The following is a 15,540-nucleotide window of genomic DNA, read 5'->3' as shown; positions in this document are numbered from 1 at the left end:
AGTGCTGGCCCTGGAATTGGGAGGATCCAGGATCAGTTCTGGCCTCAGACACTTAACACCCACACACCCAAACACCCACACCCACACACCCACACCCACACACACACACACACACACACACACACACACACACAAAACTGGCCCTGTAACCTTGAGCAAGTTACTTAACCCCAATTGATTAAAAAAAAAAGAGCATTTAAAAGAAAAACAATGCTAGGTTCCCTGCCTATAGCAACCTCTGTCTCCTAGCACTGCCCACATCTGAGGTGTCAGACTTGTGAAGGGTAGGGGTGGAGAGTGGGAAGTCATTGCTGCCAGCAATACTTACTGAGTAGGGTGTAGGGAAGTGTGTTCAGGGAAGACTAGGGCCTCTGGTGTGAGGGCTGCAGAGCCCTTTTCAGGGCTGCTTTCCACCTTTGATGCCCACCTGATCCACCCAACTCTCACCTCTGGCTTGAAGCATGCACAGCGGCCACATCCTGGTAAACTGTTTCAGCAGATAGGCTAAACCAGGATGAGGGTAACAGAGGGATCTCAAACTCATCCACAAGTTAGGGGGGTGGCACCCCAAGCATGTGAAGACAAGAGTAATTTGTTCCAACAGCCATGAAGGCAGATGAAGCAGGTGTTGTGCAGTGCTTACAGCTTCATTAGGCATCTGAGATGCCAAGGTCATCCACTGCATCTCCAGCCATCACCTTGAGTCTGTAAGACAGTGAGGCCAATAGCTTTGAACAACTCTGCCTCACTTAAATTCAATTTAGACACAAATCAAAAGGCATCAGCCATACCATTTTACCATTATACCTATTTCAAAGTCCTGTGGCAACAAGCAAATGAAGTAAGAAATAGGTGCAGATACACTGGGAGCTGCAGTCACAATCCTGCACACAGGCAGCCCAGGCCATAGGGTAGTGTCTCGCTGGAAGCAGCAGTAGGATTCAGCAGCCCCTGAGTGTCTGGGCAGCCTTTTAAGGATCTCCCTGCTCACCTTGTGTGAGGAAGGGGCTAGAAAAGGTGCCCTAAAAATTGTCTGCTTACCCAGGCCTTGCCTGATTACCATGGCAGGCAGTCAAAACACACACACACACACACAAATGTACAAAGGCTTCTGCAAAGAGGATTCCACTCACCATTGGTACATGGAATACGGGCACATTAATGGGCAACACAAAATCCAGTAGAGCTGAAGGATGAGCAACTCTTGCTGTGAGAGAACTCAGCAGGTATCGCACTCAAATAGCAGCCCTGGGTGAAACAAGGTTGGCAAATGAAGGCCAGCTTGCTGAAGTTGGAGCTCGATACATATTTTTCTGGAGCAGCCACAGTGAAGGGGAGCACGGTGAAGCTGGTGTAGGTTTTGCAATCAAAACTAATCTAGTCAATAACTTTGCCAACCAAGAGGAGTAAGCAATAGGCTACGACAATGCAATTGCCACTTGTAGGAGAACACCATACCACCACCATCAATAACTATGCTCTCACCATGACAAACCCTGGAGAGGTCAAAGAAAAATTTTATGAAGACCTGGGGACCCTTATAATGTGACAAAAGAGGATGAGCTTATAATTCTGGGAGACTTTAATGTTAGAGTAGGCTCAGACTACCAGGCATGGCAGGGAGTCCTTGGGAGAAATGGAGTTGGAAATAGCATCAGCAATGGTCATTTATTACTGAAGACTTGTACATCTCATGACCTTCTCATTACCAACACTGTCTTCTGTTTACCTACACACAATAAAACTTCGCGGATGCACCCTCATAGCAACCATTGGCATTTAAAGGCCATGTGTGGCTCACAATACTGGACTGATCATAGACTTATCCTCTCCAAGTTAAATATTTGCATTCAACAAAAGTGGTGGCCCAAAGGCAAGATGGCTACCAGAAGACTTAATGTCAACAGATTAGAGCACTTTTCTGAGCAAGAAATTTGTGAACTTGGAGGAATAGTTGAGCCAACACACAGTTGGCAACAGTGAAGCAGAAAAAGAGTGGGAAGTTTTCAGCGATTTGGTGTATAGCACTGCATTTGCTCATCTGTGACAGAACACTTGCAACCATCAAAACTGGTTTGATGAAAATAATGAGGAAATTCAAAAGCTGCTAAATGAAAAACGAGAACTCCACAGGGTTTACCAGCAGGATAGTCCATCCATCTCTAAGAAGGTAGCATTTAATCCCATCAAAAGTAAATTACAAACAAAGTTTAGAAAGATGCAGGATTCTTGACTCAATCAGAAGGCAGATGAAATTCAGTTTTACGCTGATTCAGTTTTACACAGTTTATTGCTGATGGCAGCAATCCAAAGTGCTTTTATGATGCCCTAAAGCCAATTTATAGGCCAAAGACCTATGGTGTATCTTCTACTCAGTGCTGATGGAGCCACATTGATTAGTAATAAGGACATGATCCTAGAAAGATGGGCTGAACACTTCCACAGTGTTCTTTTTTTTTTTTTTAATAAATCAACAAGCATTTATTAAGTGCCCTCTATATGCCAGAGGCAGTTGGTATAGAGAGGGGAAGGCACCCAGCAACACAGGTAGTTTCTTCACCTGGAAGTTCTCCATTTTAATTAAGTCATACATCTCTTTCCCTTTCCCAATCCCCAATCTTACCCCTATGCCCATCTCTATTCTTATCTCCATACTTATCCTATCCATAAACCCTTTCCTATGCCATTCTCTATCATCATCCTTATCCCTAACTCTATTCCTCTCCTTATCCCTATTCTGAACTCTATCCCTATCCCTAGTTCTAATTTTTTAATCTTTTATTTATTTGTTTGTTTTTAGTTTTCAACATTCATTTCCACAAGATTTTGAGTTACAAATTTTCTCCCCATTTTTCCCCTACCCCCCACCCCAAGATAGAGAGCATAATGAATATCCCTCCTCCCCATCTATTCTCTTATATCCTCCTCCATCCCCTAACTTTCTAGTAGGGCAAGATGGATTTCTATACCCCAGTGCCTTTATATCTTATTTCCCAGTTGCATGTAAAAAGCAGAGTCTTTTTTTTACATTTGGTTTTAAAACTTTGATTTACAGATTCTTTCCCTTCTTCCCCCCTCACCCATCCCCACTGGAAAGACAAGCAATTTAATATAGGTTGTACATGTGTAGTTATGCAAAACATTTCCATAGTAGTTACATTGTGAAAGACTAACTATATTTCCCTCCATCCTATCCTGCCCTCCACTTATTCTATTTTCTCCTTTGACCCTGTTCTTTTTCAAAAGTGTTTGCTTATAACTACCCTCTCCCCCAATCTGCCCTCCCTTCTATCATCCCCCCTCTTATCCCCTTCCCCCCTAATTTCCTGTAGGGTAAGATACCCAATTGAGTGTGCATGTTATTCCCCCCTTAAACCAAATTCAAAGAGAGTAAGGTTGACCCATTCCCTTTCACCTTCTTGCTCTTCCCCTCAATTGTAGCAGTTTTCTCTTGCCTCTTTTATATGAGATGATTTACCCTATGCTATTTCTCCCTTTCTCCTTCTCCCATTATACTCCTCTCTCACCTCTTAATTTTATTTTTTTAGGTATCATCCCTTCATATTCAACTCATCCTGTGCCCTCTGTCTATGTATACATGTACACACATATGCATGCGCTCACATATGTATTTATACACACATACACCCTCCTATACACACATATATGTATTATACATATATACATATATTTTCCCTTCAACTATCCTCATACTGAGAAAAGTCTCATGAGTTATAATTATTGTTTTTCCATGTAGGAATGTAAATAGTTCAACTTTAATAAGTTCCTTGTCATTTCTTTTTCCTGTTTACCTTCTCATACTTCTCTTGTTTCTTGTATTTGAAAGTCAAATTTTCTGTTCAGCTCTAGTTTTTTTCATTAAGAATTTGAAAGTCCTCTAATTCATTGAATGACCATGTTTTCCTTTGAAGCATTATACTCGGTTTTGCTGGGTAGGCGATTCTTGGTTTTATTCCCAGCTCCTTTGACCTTCCAAGACCTTCAATCCCTTAATGCAGAAGCTGCTAGGTCTTGTGTTATCCTGATTGTGTTTCCACAGTATTCAGATTGTTTCTTCCTGACAGCTTGTAATATTTTATCCTTGACCTGGAGATGGCATACATCACGTAGACACATCCTGTGGCATCCAGATGCACACTTCAGATAAAACCAGCAGCGTTCAAAGCTCTAACTGCCCTGCTCTTTCCTCCTGAAAAAGACATAGATTTAGAACTGGAAGGGACCCTGGAGGTCATCTAGTTCAACCCTCTCCTTATACAGATGAGGAAACAAAGGCTCAGAGATGTAAGGTGTTCCCCCCCCCCAAAAAAAAAAAAACCAATATAGCAAAGATTTTGCAGAGCTGGATTTGAATGCAGGTGCTCTGATTCCAAATCCAGTCCTGTTCACTGAACCACACAGCTTGGCCACCTGAATACTGAACTTTCAGCAGAGTCATAGCAGGGAGAACCCAATATCTTCAGAGGATGCATGCGTTCTCTGTAACAAATCAACAAATCCTTCCATTCCTTCCTTCCTTCCTTCCTTCCTTTCTTTCTTTCTTTCTTTCTTTCTTTCTTTCTTTCTTTCTTTCTTTCTTTCTTTCTTTCTTTCTTTCTTTCTTTCTTTCTTTCTTTCTTTCTCTTCCTTCTTTTCCTTCCTTCCTCCCTCCCTCCCTTCCTTCCTCCCTCCCTCCCTTCCTTCCTCCCTTCCTTCCTTCTTTCCTTCCTTTCTTTCTCTTTCTTCCTTCTATCCCTTCCTCCCTCTCTCCCTCCCTTCCTCCCTTTCTTCCCTCCTTCCTTCCTCTCTCTCTCTCTTTCTTTCTCTTTATTCCTTCTATCCTTTCCTTCCTCCCTCCCTCCCTCCCTCCCTTCCTCCCTTCCTTCCTTCCTTCCTTCCTTCCTTCCTTCCTTCCTTCCTTCCTTTATCTCACTGAGGACCCTTGGAAATCCAAGGAGGTGTTGCTAAAGGTCCTCAAATCTCCCTGCATACCAAGCTTTGTAATTCTGATCCTCATTTAGCTGTAGTAAAATATGTGGCATGCTAGGGATAATAAATAAGCAAACAAAGATTGAATGGATAATATGTCTAACTTGTATTTCAATAAATAATGTATATTAAACTCCTACTTTGTGCTAGTTACAGTGTTAAGTGCTTTATAAATATTATCTCATTTGATCCTCATGACAACCCTGAGAGGTAGATGCTGTTATTGTCCCCATTTTACAGATGGAGAAACTAAGGTAAACAGAGGTGAAGTGACTTGCCCAGGGTCACATAGCTCTAAATGTTTGAGGTTTGACTTGAACTTGGGTCTTCCTGACTCCAGACCCAATCTCTCTCTACCCACTATACCACCTAGTTGCTTGTATCACTATTTTCCATATAACTTTGTCTAAAAGTGTTATTAAATACATAGCAGTTTTTCATCATTATGTATTTTTTTCAATCACTGGATATTAATAGTGATCTCTATTGTGGAGGGTAATTCATAAAGGCTTTTCACATTAAAATGGAATTCTTATATTTGAAAAGGTTGGAAATCATTGCTCCATTTATTTTTTTCAATTTAATTTTTAAAAATTTAAATATATATATATATATATATATTTCTTTTTCTCTTCCCATGCCATTCTTTCCTCCACTGGAATAAAACCAAAAACAAGATTCTTGTAACAAATATACACAGTGAAACAAAACAAATCCCATGCTGACTGTGTCCAAAAATTACATATATCATTTTGCACGCTTAGTACATCAGCTCTGTCAGGAGGTATTACCATTCTTTATCATTGGTCCTATGAGATTGTGGCTGGGCATTGTGATGATCTAAGTTCTTAAATCTTTCAAAGTTACTTGTCTTTACAGAGTTATTATTATACATATTGTTTTTCTGGTTCTGTTCATTTTACTCTCAATCTGTTCATACATGTCTTCCCAGGTTTCTCTAAAACCATTATTTTCTTCATCTTTATGGCATAATAGTAGACCATTACATTTGTATTCCATAATTTGTTTGCCCATTTCCCAGTTGGTAGACAACTTCTTAGTTTCCTGTTCTTTATACTTCAGAAAGTGTTGCTATAAATATTTGTGTACATATGGGTCCTTTTCTTCTGCTTTTTTTTTTTTTAGCTCTTTGGGGGTTAGAGGTTATTTTTGGATAGGCTTGCTAACTATTATTCTGTTTAAAGAAGGGATCATTGGAACAGGGGTGAGATTCTGCTATTTAAAATTCTTGTGAGTTTCTCATACAGAAAGAATACTGAACCTAGTTAAAGGCTTTGTGACATCTATTTCTAATTGTTTCTGTGTGCATACAGAGTGGATCAGAATAGCCCAACATGTCATAAGGTAGTGTCCATCCTGTTTATGCTGAGCCTGTCTATGCTTAAGTAGACTTGAAAAGCAGACATAGTTTGTTACCAGGCACATCAATAGTCAAGATCTAGTCAAAGAAAATAGAATGGCATATCCAAATTCTTATGCTTATTGTTTGCACCATAGCATAGGCTACGTTGTATTCTTATTTTTAAATATGTAAGTGCCTGATTTCACATTAGACTATATGCCTCTTGAAGGCAGGGGCATATAGTCTAATTTGAAATTAGGGGCTGTGTCTAAGAATGATCGCCAAAAGTGCTGGAACCTGGAGCAAGTTCAATTGGTGGGGAAGAGAAGGGAGTTCATTTGGGATGGAGGAAAGGCCTCAAGATCCTGCTATGGCCAGTTCATACCTACATTAGTGCTGATCCTCAGCATCTCCTGTGAAAAGCATGTTCTTGGTTCTCAAGACCAACAATGGCAAAGACCTTAGCGGTCAGGTACATGACACTAGGAAAAGGGGTAGCCTGTCACCCCAAAATTCTGGGTTGTATCTCTGTGTCACAGTCTATACTCCCCAATCCTCAACCTCATGACTGCTTGGAAGACTCAGTGTGGGAGAAGAAAAAAGCTGGAGATATGGTCGTCCTTATGAGAGACATTTGATGGAATGGAATAAGCATTTATTACCTACTATGTACCAGTCATTGCGCTAATCACTTTACAAATATTATATTATCTGATCTTCAAAACAACCCTGGGAGGTAGGTATTATTTTTACCCCAATATTACAGTTGAGGAGACTGAGGCTGACAGAGATTACATGACTTGCCTAGGGTCACCTAGCTAGTAAGTGTTGAGGCTGGATTTGGATCCAGGTCTTCCAGTTTGATGATAATACGACTCTTTTGGGGGTGGTGGGTAGCCCACTACCAGGTGAGAAAGTGACTGATTGCTCAGTCATGGAAGAGGAGTCCTAGGTGTATGGATAGCAGGAAGGAAGTTTGCTCCCTGGATATTGGTACCTTAGGACAAAGCCACCATCCCCCTGCCCTAGTCATGACTCTGCCAGTCCTTGTGTTATATTTGCTACATCCAGAACAGAGTACATAGGAGTAGGTGCCTAATAAATGCTTGTGGATGATTTTTTTTAAAGTAAATTTGTTTCTTCTGGGATCTCAGTTCAAACAAATCCTATAAAGAAACTAGAATTTCAGTGAAATGCTATTCCTGTTATCAGGGCTGACTTGTTATCTATAGGATAACTGAATAGTTGAGCCTAAGGGTTAGAACTTGTATTATCTTTGGAAACACTTTACTGCTGATCCTTTACTCTTTGAATAGGATTTGGACTGCAGAGCACCTAATGACAATGAAATAATGTCTCAGTCCTCAATGTTCCATCAAGCTGTGTGAGTGTTTTTGAAATTTTTTAGTTGTTAATATAAAAGATCAGCCTACAAAGACCAAGAGAATGGAAGGCTGAGTATTTAGTTGATGGTACAAGACTCAGATGGCTATTTTGGATAATTTGGATCCAAATAATTCTCATCGACTACTTGGGGGAACCTACATTTATTGGGTAATTTGATCATTCATTCACTTCACTTTGACAGCAGAATCACCCCTTAAGTTCCCAATTTAACTAATGTCAGTTTGCAAAGAGTAAAGATTAGAGTTAGAAATGGAAACGGAATTAGAAAGAAAATTAGGAATGAAATCAGGCTAGTCTGTTTACCATCTGCAGAACAGTGACATGAAATAACATGCGTTGTGATTTAAAAACAAATTCCATGGAAAATACATCATTGTAGTCCAATTCAAACTAAACAGGAGTCTCCTGTTTCTCTTTTGCTCTGAACTGCCTGGTTCTGCCTTGGACTGCAGAATTCCCAGTAACATATCAAGGGTTATTGCCAACCTCAGCCTATGTGCCTGTTTCTTGAACCTTCTTCTGTCTCAACCTCTTTCTCCTAGAGGCCAAGCTGTCTTTCTCCAAGCTTGGAGGCTTCACTGGATAAGAATTTCTGAGCTAGGAAACAAGGACAAGAAGGTCCTGCTACTAACTTACTGCATGATGTTTGGCAAAGTTGTTTACCTTCTTTGGGTCTCAGTTTCTTTCTCTGGAAAGTGAAAGAGTTGAAATAAATGACCTCCAAAATCTCTTCGGGCCCCACGATTCTTCAAGCAGAATTGTGGCAGTTCAATGAGAATACTTTGTCACGTGCTTTGTTTTGTTTTTTCGAAATGTGATGCCTTGGGATGTGGCCTAAAATCACCCAAAAGGCCACAAAACTGAGTGGACAGCTCAAAAACCTAATGTCTCCCTTCATGGCCTCAGGTGATACTCAGCAAAGCAGTACAGCCTTCTGGAAGAGGCTGGCATTTCTGGTAAATAGATCAGCCTATTACAAAGTCCTGAATTTATGGGCCTCAGAAGTCTGCCTGGCCCTGGAGGCTCTTGGTATTTTCAGCTACATCAGGCCCATAATGATCACACTGCAGTGTACAGGGTAGGAGGTTATGATAAATGGCTATTTTCCTATCCCATTTGTTTTTCTTACAATCACATCCATGCACCACCAGGTAGAACCATGATTGCAAATGCCTGTTACTGTGGTGTCAGGCTAGGGCTGTAAAATGCATGATTTATTCCTTTGATTTTTACTCCTTAAGAGAAAAAAAATTCTTTAAAGGGACTTATTTTACTTTTAAAATTAGAGGTTATGAGTGACAGGTCCTGAAAGAGTTAGGGAGGCAAGGAAATATATATCCTCATCTTATGCTGGACTCCAGTCATCATAAATACTGAGATACGAAAGCAAGAGAACAGAGAAAGAAAGGGGAATGTCAAAAGCTATCCAGATTCATTGTCAAAGAGGCCCCAGCTAGTGCTACAAAAGAGAGGGGCTACAGACAGCTGGAACCCAATCCCTAATTTTTCTAAACTGGATCAGTCAAATTTAGTATAACAGGTTTTGGGAACTTTTTGGGAAAAGGGTAGAAACAGAGATAATATATGTATTTAGACACTAAATGCATCACTTTCATAAGATTGCACAGGCAAAATCATATATAAATGAATATCTGAAATTTTGGTACCATAAAAATATAGATTAACAGCTGGATGGGACTTCATCTAGTTCAACCTCTTTATTTTACAGATAAGGAAACAGAGGTCCAGGAAGGTTAAGTGATTCAATCACACAGATCGCAGAGCTGGAAGATAACCCAGTCCTTCCAATTCTAACTTCAATCCTCCTGTTGGCTAGAATGTAGTATAGCATGAGATCAGTGTAGAAAGATAGACTGGAGTCAGATTGTGGAGGGCCTTGAATGCCAGAATAAGAAGTTTCTACTTTATTCATCAGGTCATGGGTTTTCCCTGAAGGATTTTTAATAGATGGCATTTGTTTTTACATACAGGGTAGCCTGATTAACTCTCTGTGGTCTATTACAACCGTGCTATGATTCTAGAAGCAGTGGGATTAGATTAGTACGTCAGGAAGACTTTGAAGGAAGCAGTGAGAAGGATGGATTGGGGGGAGGGATAGACTAGAAATAGATAGGATACTTGGGAAAGTATTACAATAGGCTAACCAAGAAGAGGGCATCTAGGTGGTGCAGTGAATCTGGAGTCAGGAAGACCTGAGTTCAAAACAGATCTCAAACTTTTACTAGCTGTGTGACCTTGGGCAAGTCACTTGACCCTGTTTGCCTAGTTTTCTCGTTTGTAAAATGAGCTGGAGAAGGAAATTGCTAAACCACACCAGTTTGTCTTCCAAGAAAACCCCATATAGAGTCACAGAGTCAGACACAGCTGAAAAATGAATGAAAGACTGGTTAACCCTTTGAGGTCTGTTCCAACTCCAAGATGCTGTGATTCTAGGACCAGTGGGATATGAATAGTCTATTAGAAATATTATAATATTCGTTCACTGAAGGAAGCAGTGAGAGGGATGAACTAGGGAAGGGATAGGCTAGAAAAAGGCAGGCTACTTGGGAAACTGTTACAATAGGCTAACCAAGGGGCAGCCAGGTGGCGCAGTGAGTAAGAGCGCTGGCCTCGGTGTTGGGAGACCCGGGATCGGTTCCGGCCTCAGATACTTGGCACCCACACAAAATAACTGGCTATGTAACCTTGAGCAAGTTACTTAACCCCAATTGTTAAAAAAAAAAACAATGGACTGACCAAGAAGAGATAATAAAGGGTGCTAGCACAAAGAGCAAAAAAAAAGAGATAAGTTAGTGAAAAAAGACAGAAGTGACAAAGGAAATAGGAGACATTTATGAAATAAAATCCGAAAGACTTGGTGTCTGATTAGATTCTAAGGTTGAGTGAGAGTGAGGAACCACCAAGTATCTAAAAGAAGGCTAAATGACCCTTCTCATAAGCACAACAGACCAAAACTCCTTAGCTGAACAGTAAGGTAGGATGAGGCCCATGAATGACCATTGCACTTCTAGCCTTGGCAAGAGAGGGAGAGCCAATCTTAAAAATGAAAAACAAAAACTTAAATAAAATGAAAAGGAAAGGCAAACTATCCATAATAAAGGTTAGGAGTTTCATATACTCTTTCTGTGCTCTTTGTATATGGAAATACCCATTTTATTTGTAGTTTGCCAAATTCAGAATGTTAAGTTAGTTATTCTAGAAATGTCCTTACCATGTACTTCAGAGGGTGAGAGGGGCATTAGGAGAGGAGGGAAGAGACTGTCTTTTTTTTTTTGATCCTCCAAGTATGGCAAGGCCTATTTGGATGATAGGCATGTCTATAGCCCAAGACATCCAAAGACTAACCCTTTACCAGGGAATTGAATCAAAGGATGCTAAATAGAATGGAAGGGACGACAATATTATAGATCTGGTCAGACCTGGGATTTGCCTATAATGACTATGTTTGGTCATGAAATTGGCACTGAATGGCAGTTTGATTTTTTTGAATTGAGGGAGGGAAGCACTTTGCTGAAGAGTATACCAGCTTTTGAAACAGCTCACTGGTGGGAATAAGCTTAGGAGAAGTCTTAAAATATTGGGGAACAAATCTGCTGAGTTGGTTACCTTCTGTTTTCTTACAACAGTGGCCTCCAAATTTATTTTGATTGTGCACCCTTAACAGTAACACATTTTTGAGCACTCATCTCCAATATACAAATATTTATTTGTCTATAAATGACCATACTTAGAGTTAGGAAGACCTCAGTTCAAATCCTACTTCAGACACTTACTGGCTATATGATCCTGTTCAAGTCACCTGGCCTCTCTGGGCCTCAGTTTCTTCATCTGGAAAACTGGGGGGAGGGGGTTGGACTCAGTGTCTTCTAAGGCATGGTGTAGCTCTCAGTCTCTGATCCTACCCCTGCATTGTGATTACCATGGAGATATCTTTCCCAAATCTATCAATCACTGACATTTTGGAATTGGAGTAGGGGGTTTTAACCTTTTCTGAGTCACAGATCCATTTGGCAGTCTGGTGAAGTCTGTGGATGGTCCCCTTCTCAGAATAATGCTTTTAAGTGGATACAATAAAATGCACAGAATTACAAAGGAAACCAATTATATTGAAATATTTTTATCAAAATATGAGAAAGGAAAACAAACTCGCCAACCTCAGGTTAAGAACCCAGGGACTGAAGTATCTGGGACCGTTTGCAGAGAATGTGGAGACAAAGACACTGGGAAGGAAATAGTGAAGATTTAGGCTTGGAGAATGTAAAGTGGCCTTCGTCTTGGCACCACATGGGAGACGCTAGGCACCCATGTGTTTTGACCTTTATAGTCTTACATGTGGGTGTTCTGTCCAAACGCATATAAATTTTGATCACTTATACTTCACAAGGTATCATGAGATTTGGGGGCTAGAGTTTTTTTCTTCCCTACTTATTTATTCTATAATTTTTTTCATATTGAGACAATTAACTCTTTTGTCTCATGTAGTTTTCATTATGATTTCTTGAAATAAAGCTATGGAAAACCAGGTTTTGATAAAAGCCCATTGGGATTCAATGGAGCTACCTGACCAGTCTTTAAACCCAAATCACTCTGACTCTCACTGGTTGGCCAGTAATAGGCCCCAGTCCAAGCTCACTTGTCCATTTTTTGGGTTTTGATGGCACAGGGTGAGTGCAAATATCAATTGTTTCTGTTCTAGTAAAAAATTCTGAGGGTCTTCCCCTCCAAGACTGACTTTTTTTTTTTGGAGAGGGGAAGGCAGGGCAATTGGGGTTCAGTGACTTGCCCAAGGTCATACGGCTAGGAAGTGTTAAGTGTCTGAGGTCAAATTTGAACTCAGGTCCTACTGACTCTAGGGCTGGTGCTCTATTCACTGCGACACCTAGCTGCCCCAGACTGACTCTTTTATGAAGGGAAACTAGGGCATCTTTTGCCTAAATTCTTACCTGGTCTTTAACTACTGAATGGGTGTTTCCTCAGACAAACAGACCTGGGAAAGACTTTAGCTTAAAAAGGCCCCTGTATCTTGTGCCATCACGAATCATTCTGACTTATGACTGGCCAATAAACTCTGATGACTCTAGAGGAGAGAAGTGAGGCTGATGATTTTGCACAGCTCTGCCTCACTTAAATCCAATTCACTGGCAAGTCAAGGTATCACCTCCTGACATCGTGGGTCCTCTTCCAGAACGAAGCAGCAATCCCAACCCCAGCTCTTTCCTTCAAAGAGAATAGGACGAGTTGTGATTGATAAGGGCAATGATCGATGAGTTAACTCAAATACTCCTCACAGATGTAATTGTCTGTCTAATTCCCAGTGGGGAAAAGACACCACCTCTCTAATTGAGAAATTCATCTGAGATCTCACCTCCTGGTGTGGTCTGTGGGGTGGGGAAAAGAAATATAATTAGAAAATCAGTTTTTGTTCAGTATCTGCTGGCTGATGTGTAACTAACAAATTACCTCCCTTTCATTCTTTTATTCTCCTCCCTGCTACTGCATCATAGTCTATACCCTGTTTAAAAAAAATTAGTGATCTCTGACCTTTGCTTAGAATTTGATGTAAACCAAGTGAGTAGATGTTGGAGGAGGGATTGGGGAGAGGGGACACTGGTCCATCTGAAATCAAGTTTCCACTTGGAGATACAATGAAACGCAAAAGAAAGTTACTGCTTTCAAAGAGATCACATTCTTAAGCAAACATGCAACAATTTGCATGAAACATACAAACAACTATGTAGGAATAAGATACAGGAGGGGTTTGGAGACTGTCGGTAGAGGGAAGTCAGCGACATTAGGAAGGGTCTGGAAAGTCTTTTTGCAGAAGGTGGGATTTTAGCTGAGATTTGAAAGAAGCCAGAGAAGCCAGCGGATGGCGAGGAGGAGGGAGATAGGAAAGCCGGACCCATTCAGCACCTAGGGTGGGGAGGGACTGAAAACAACGGGGTGATTATTTAATGTCCACCTTGGAGTAGAAATCACAAGCTCCACTCTGCTCTAGCCTTCCCAAGCCAGCTTAAGGGGACAAACAGGACAAGTAGAAAGTAGAGGCAGGGGTGACTAAGTGGCGCAGTAAATAGAGCACCAGCCCTGGAGTCAGCAGGACCAATGCTTACTAGCTGTGTGACCTTGGGCAAGTCACTTAACCCCAATTGCCCTGCCTTTCCCCTCAAAAAAAAAAAAAGAAAAGAAAGTAGAGGCAGAGAAATTTTTAATCTGAAGCACCACAAACCCCTAAACTACATTGAACCAGACCTCTACAAGACAGGATGGGGCTCCACTAGATCCTCTCATCTGGTACACACCTGAATTTTCCTTATTATACCTATCTCCCCTGGAATTCTTATGTTGTCTCTCTAGGAGACCAGTCCATGCAAAATTTACGGGTGAAGGAAATGGGGGTGGGAGGGAGAGGAGGCAGCAGAGACCGAAACCTAATCTCTTTATCCTCCATTTTGTAATATGTTTGGGAAATCAGGTACTCCTTATCCCTTAATTCTTTTTTTTAAATAATATTTTATTTTCCCCCCAATTACTATACCTCAATTCTTTTTTTTTTTTTTTGCTTTTTGGAGGGGAAAGGCAGGGCAATTGGGGTTAAGTAACTTGCCCAAGGTCACACAGCTAGTAAGTGGTCCATGTCTGAGGTCCGATTTGAACTCAGGTCCTCCTGACTCCAGGGCCAGTGCTCTATTCACTGGGCCACCTAGCCATCCCTATCCCTTAATTCTTGTTACAGGGGTACAACTGTGCAACTCACTTTGTCCAACCCAGAACAGAAACTTGAAGGGGCCACATGGATCTCTTGTTCCTATTCACTGCCCCAGGGTGATGAAAGGAATTTGGAGGCCATGCTACTGGGGAACAGTCGGGTTATAACTGTCCTGAGGGACTGGCACCAGACTCAGATACTGGTGGGTTAGGAACTCTGGGAACTCCGGAGAAGCAGAGGACCTAATGGGGAGGTGTGAGGAGAGTGGGGCCTTGGAAGGTATGGTCAAGGGGTAACTAGGTGGCACAGTGCCTGGAATCTTGAAGACTAAGTGAAACTCTGCCTCACTTAAATCCAAGTCATGCTTGAGCAGATACATAACCCTGGTGATATTGCTGGTCTTCTTGAAGGACAAACACTAGCAACGACAAGAACAACGGCAAGTGCTGGGAAATTGAATACGAGCAAAAAGAAAGAAGTCCCTGATCTCAAAGTACTTACTTTCTATTGGGGGAAGATAAAGCATAAAAAAGCTGAAAAGCAGGACAGAGACCACCAGGGGCTTGGCGGTGACATTGTGATAGTAATGGCAATTAAAGATTCCCCTGTATTGGCTTGGTTTTCAAATTGATTGTATTAAAACCCAGAGTTTGTTAATCCCACCTGTGGGATGGGCTTGTTGATGTGAAAAGAAAGTCCTGAAGTGGGAGGAGCTGGTGACGTAGATTTGGAGAGACACTGGAGAGAGGCGGAAGATCTTTTTTTTTGGAAGCAGCACCTCGTGGAGAGAGAGAGACTAAGAGATTGCTGGTGGCCGCTTTGAATTGCCCTGGACTTTTGAGACCTGCCCCCTGAGCTGCCAAGGACTGAGGAGACATGGCTGTTTTGCTGGTACTTTGTCTGTCTGTTTTGATGTTATTTTGCCAGATTTGTCCACTGGTGAAAGACTGTCCTGTTGAAGAAGTCCTGGAACCTGGCATTTGGTTAAGAAGGCCTGAGACTGTCCTGCAGACAGAGAGTGAATACTGTCCACTGGTGAGGGACAGTACTG

This window comes from Petaurus breviceps, unplaced genomic scaffold, assembly GCF_028583685.1.
Source record: "Petaurus breviceps papuanus isolate PSGF00001 unplaced genomic scaffold, PetGlider_PUasm1.0 175, whole genome shotgun sequence".
NCBI lineage: Eukaryota > Metazoa > Chordata > Mammalia > Diprotodontia > Petauridae > Petaurus > Petaurus breviceps.
The sequence above is the reverse complement of the archived record's forward strand: the minus strand, read 5'-3'. Positions refer to the sequence as shown.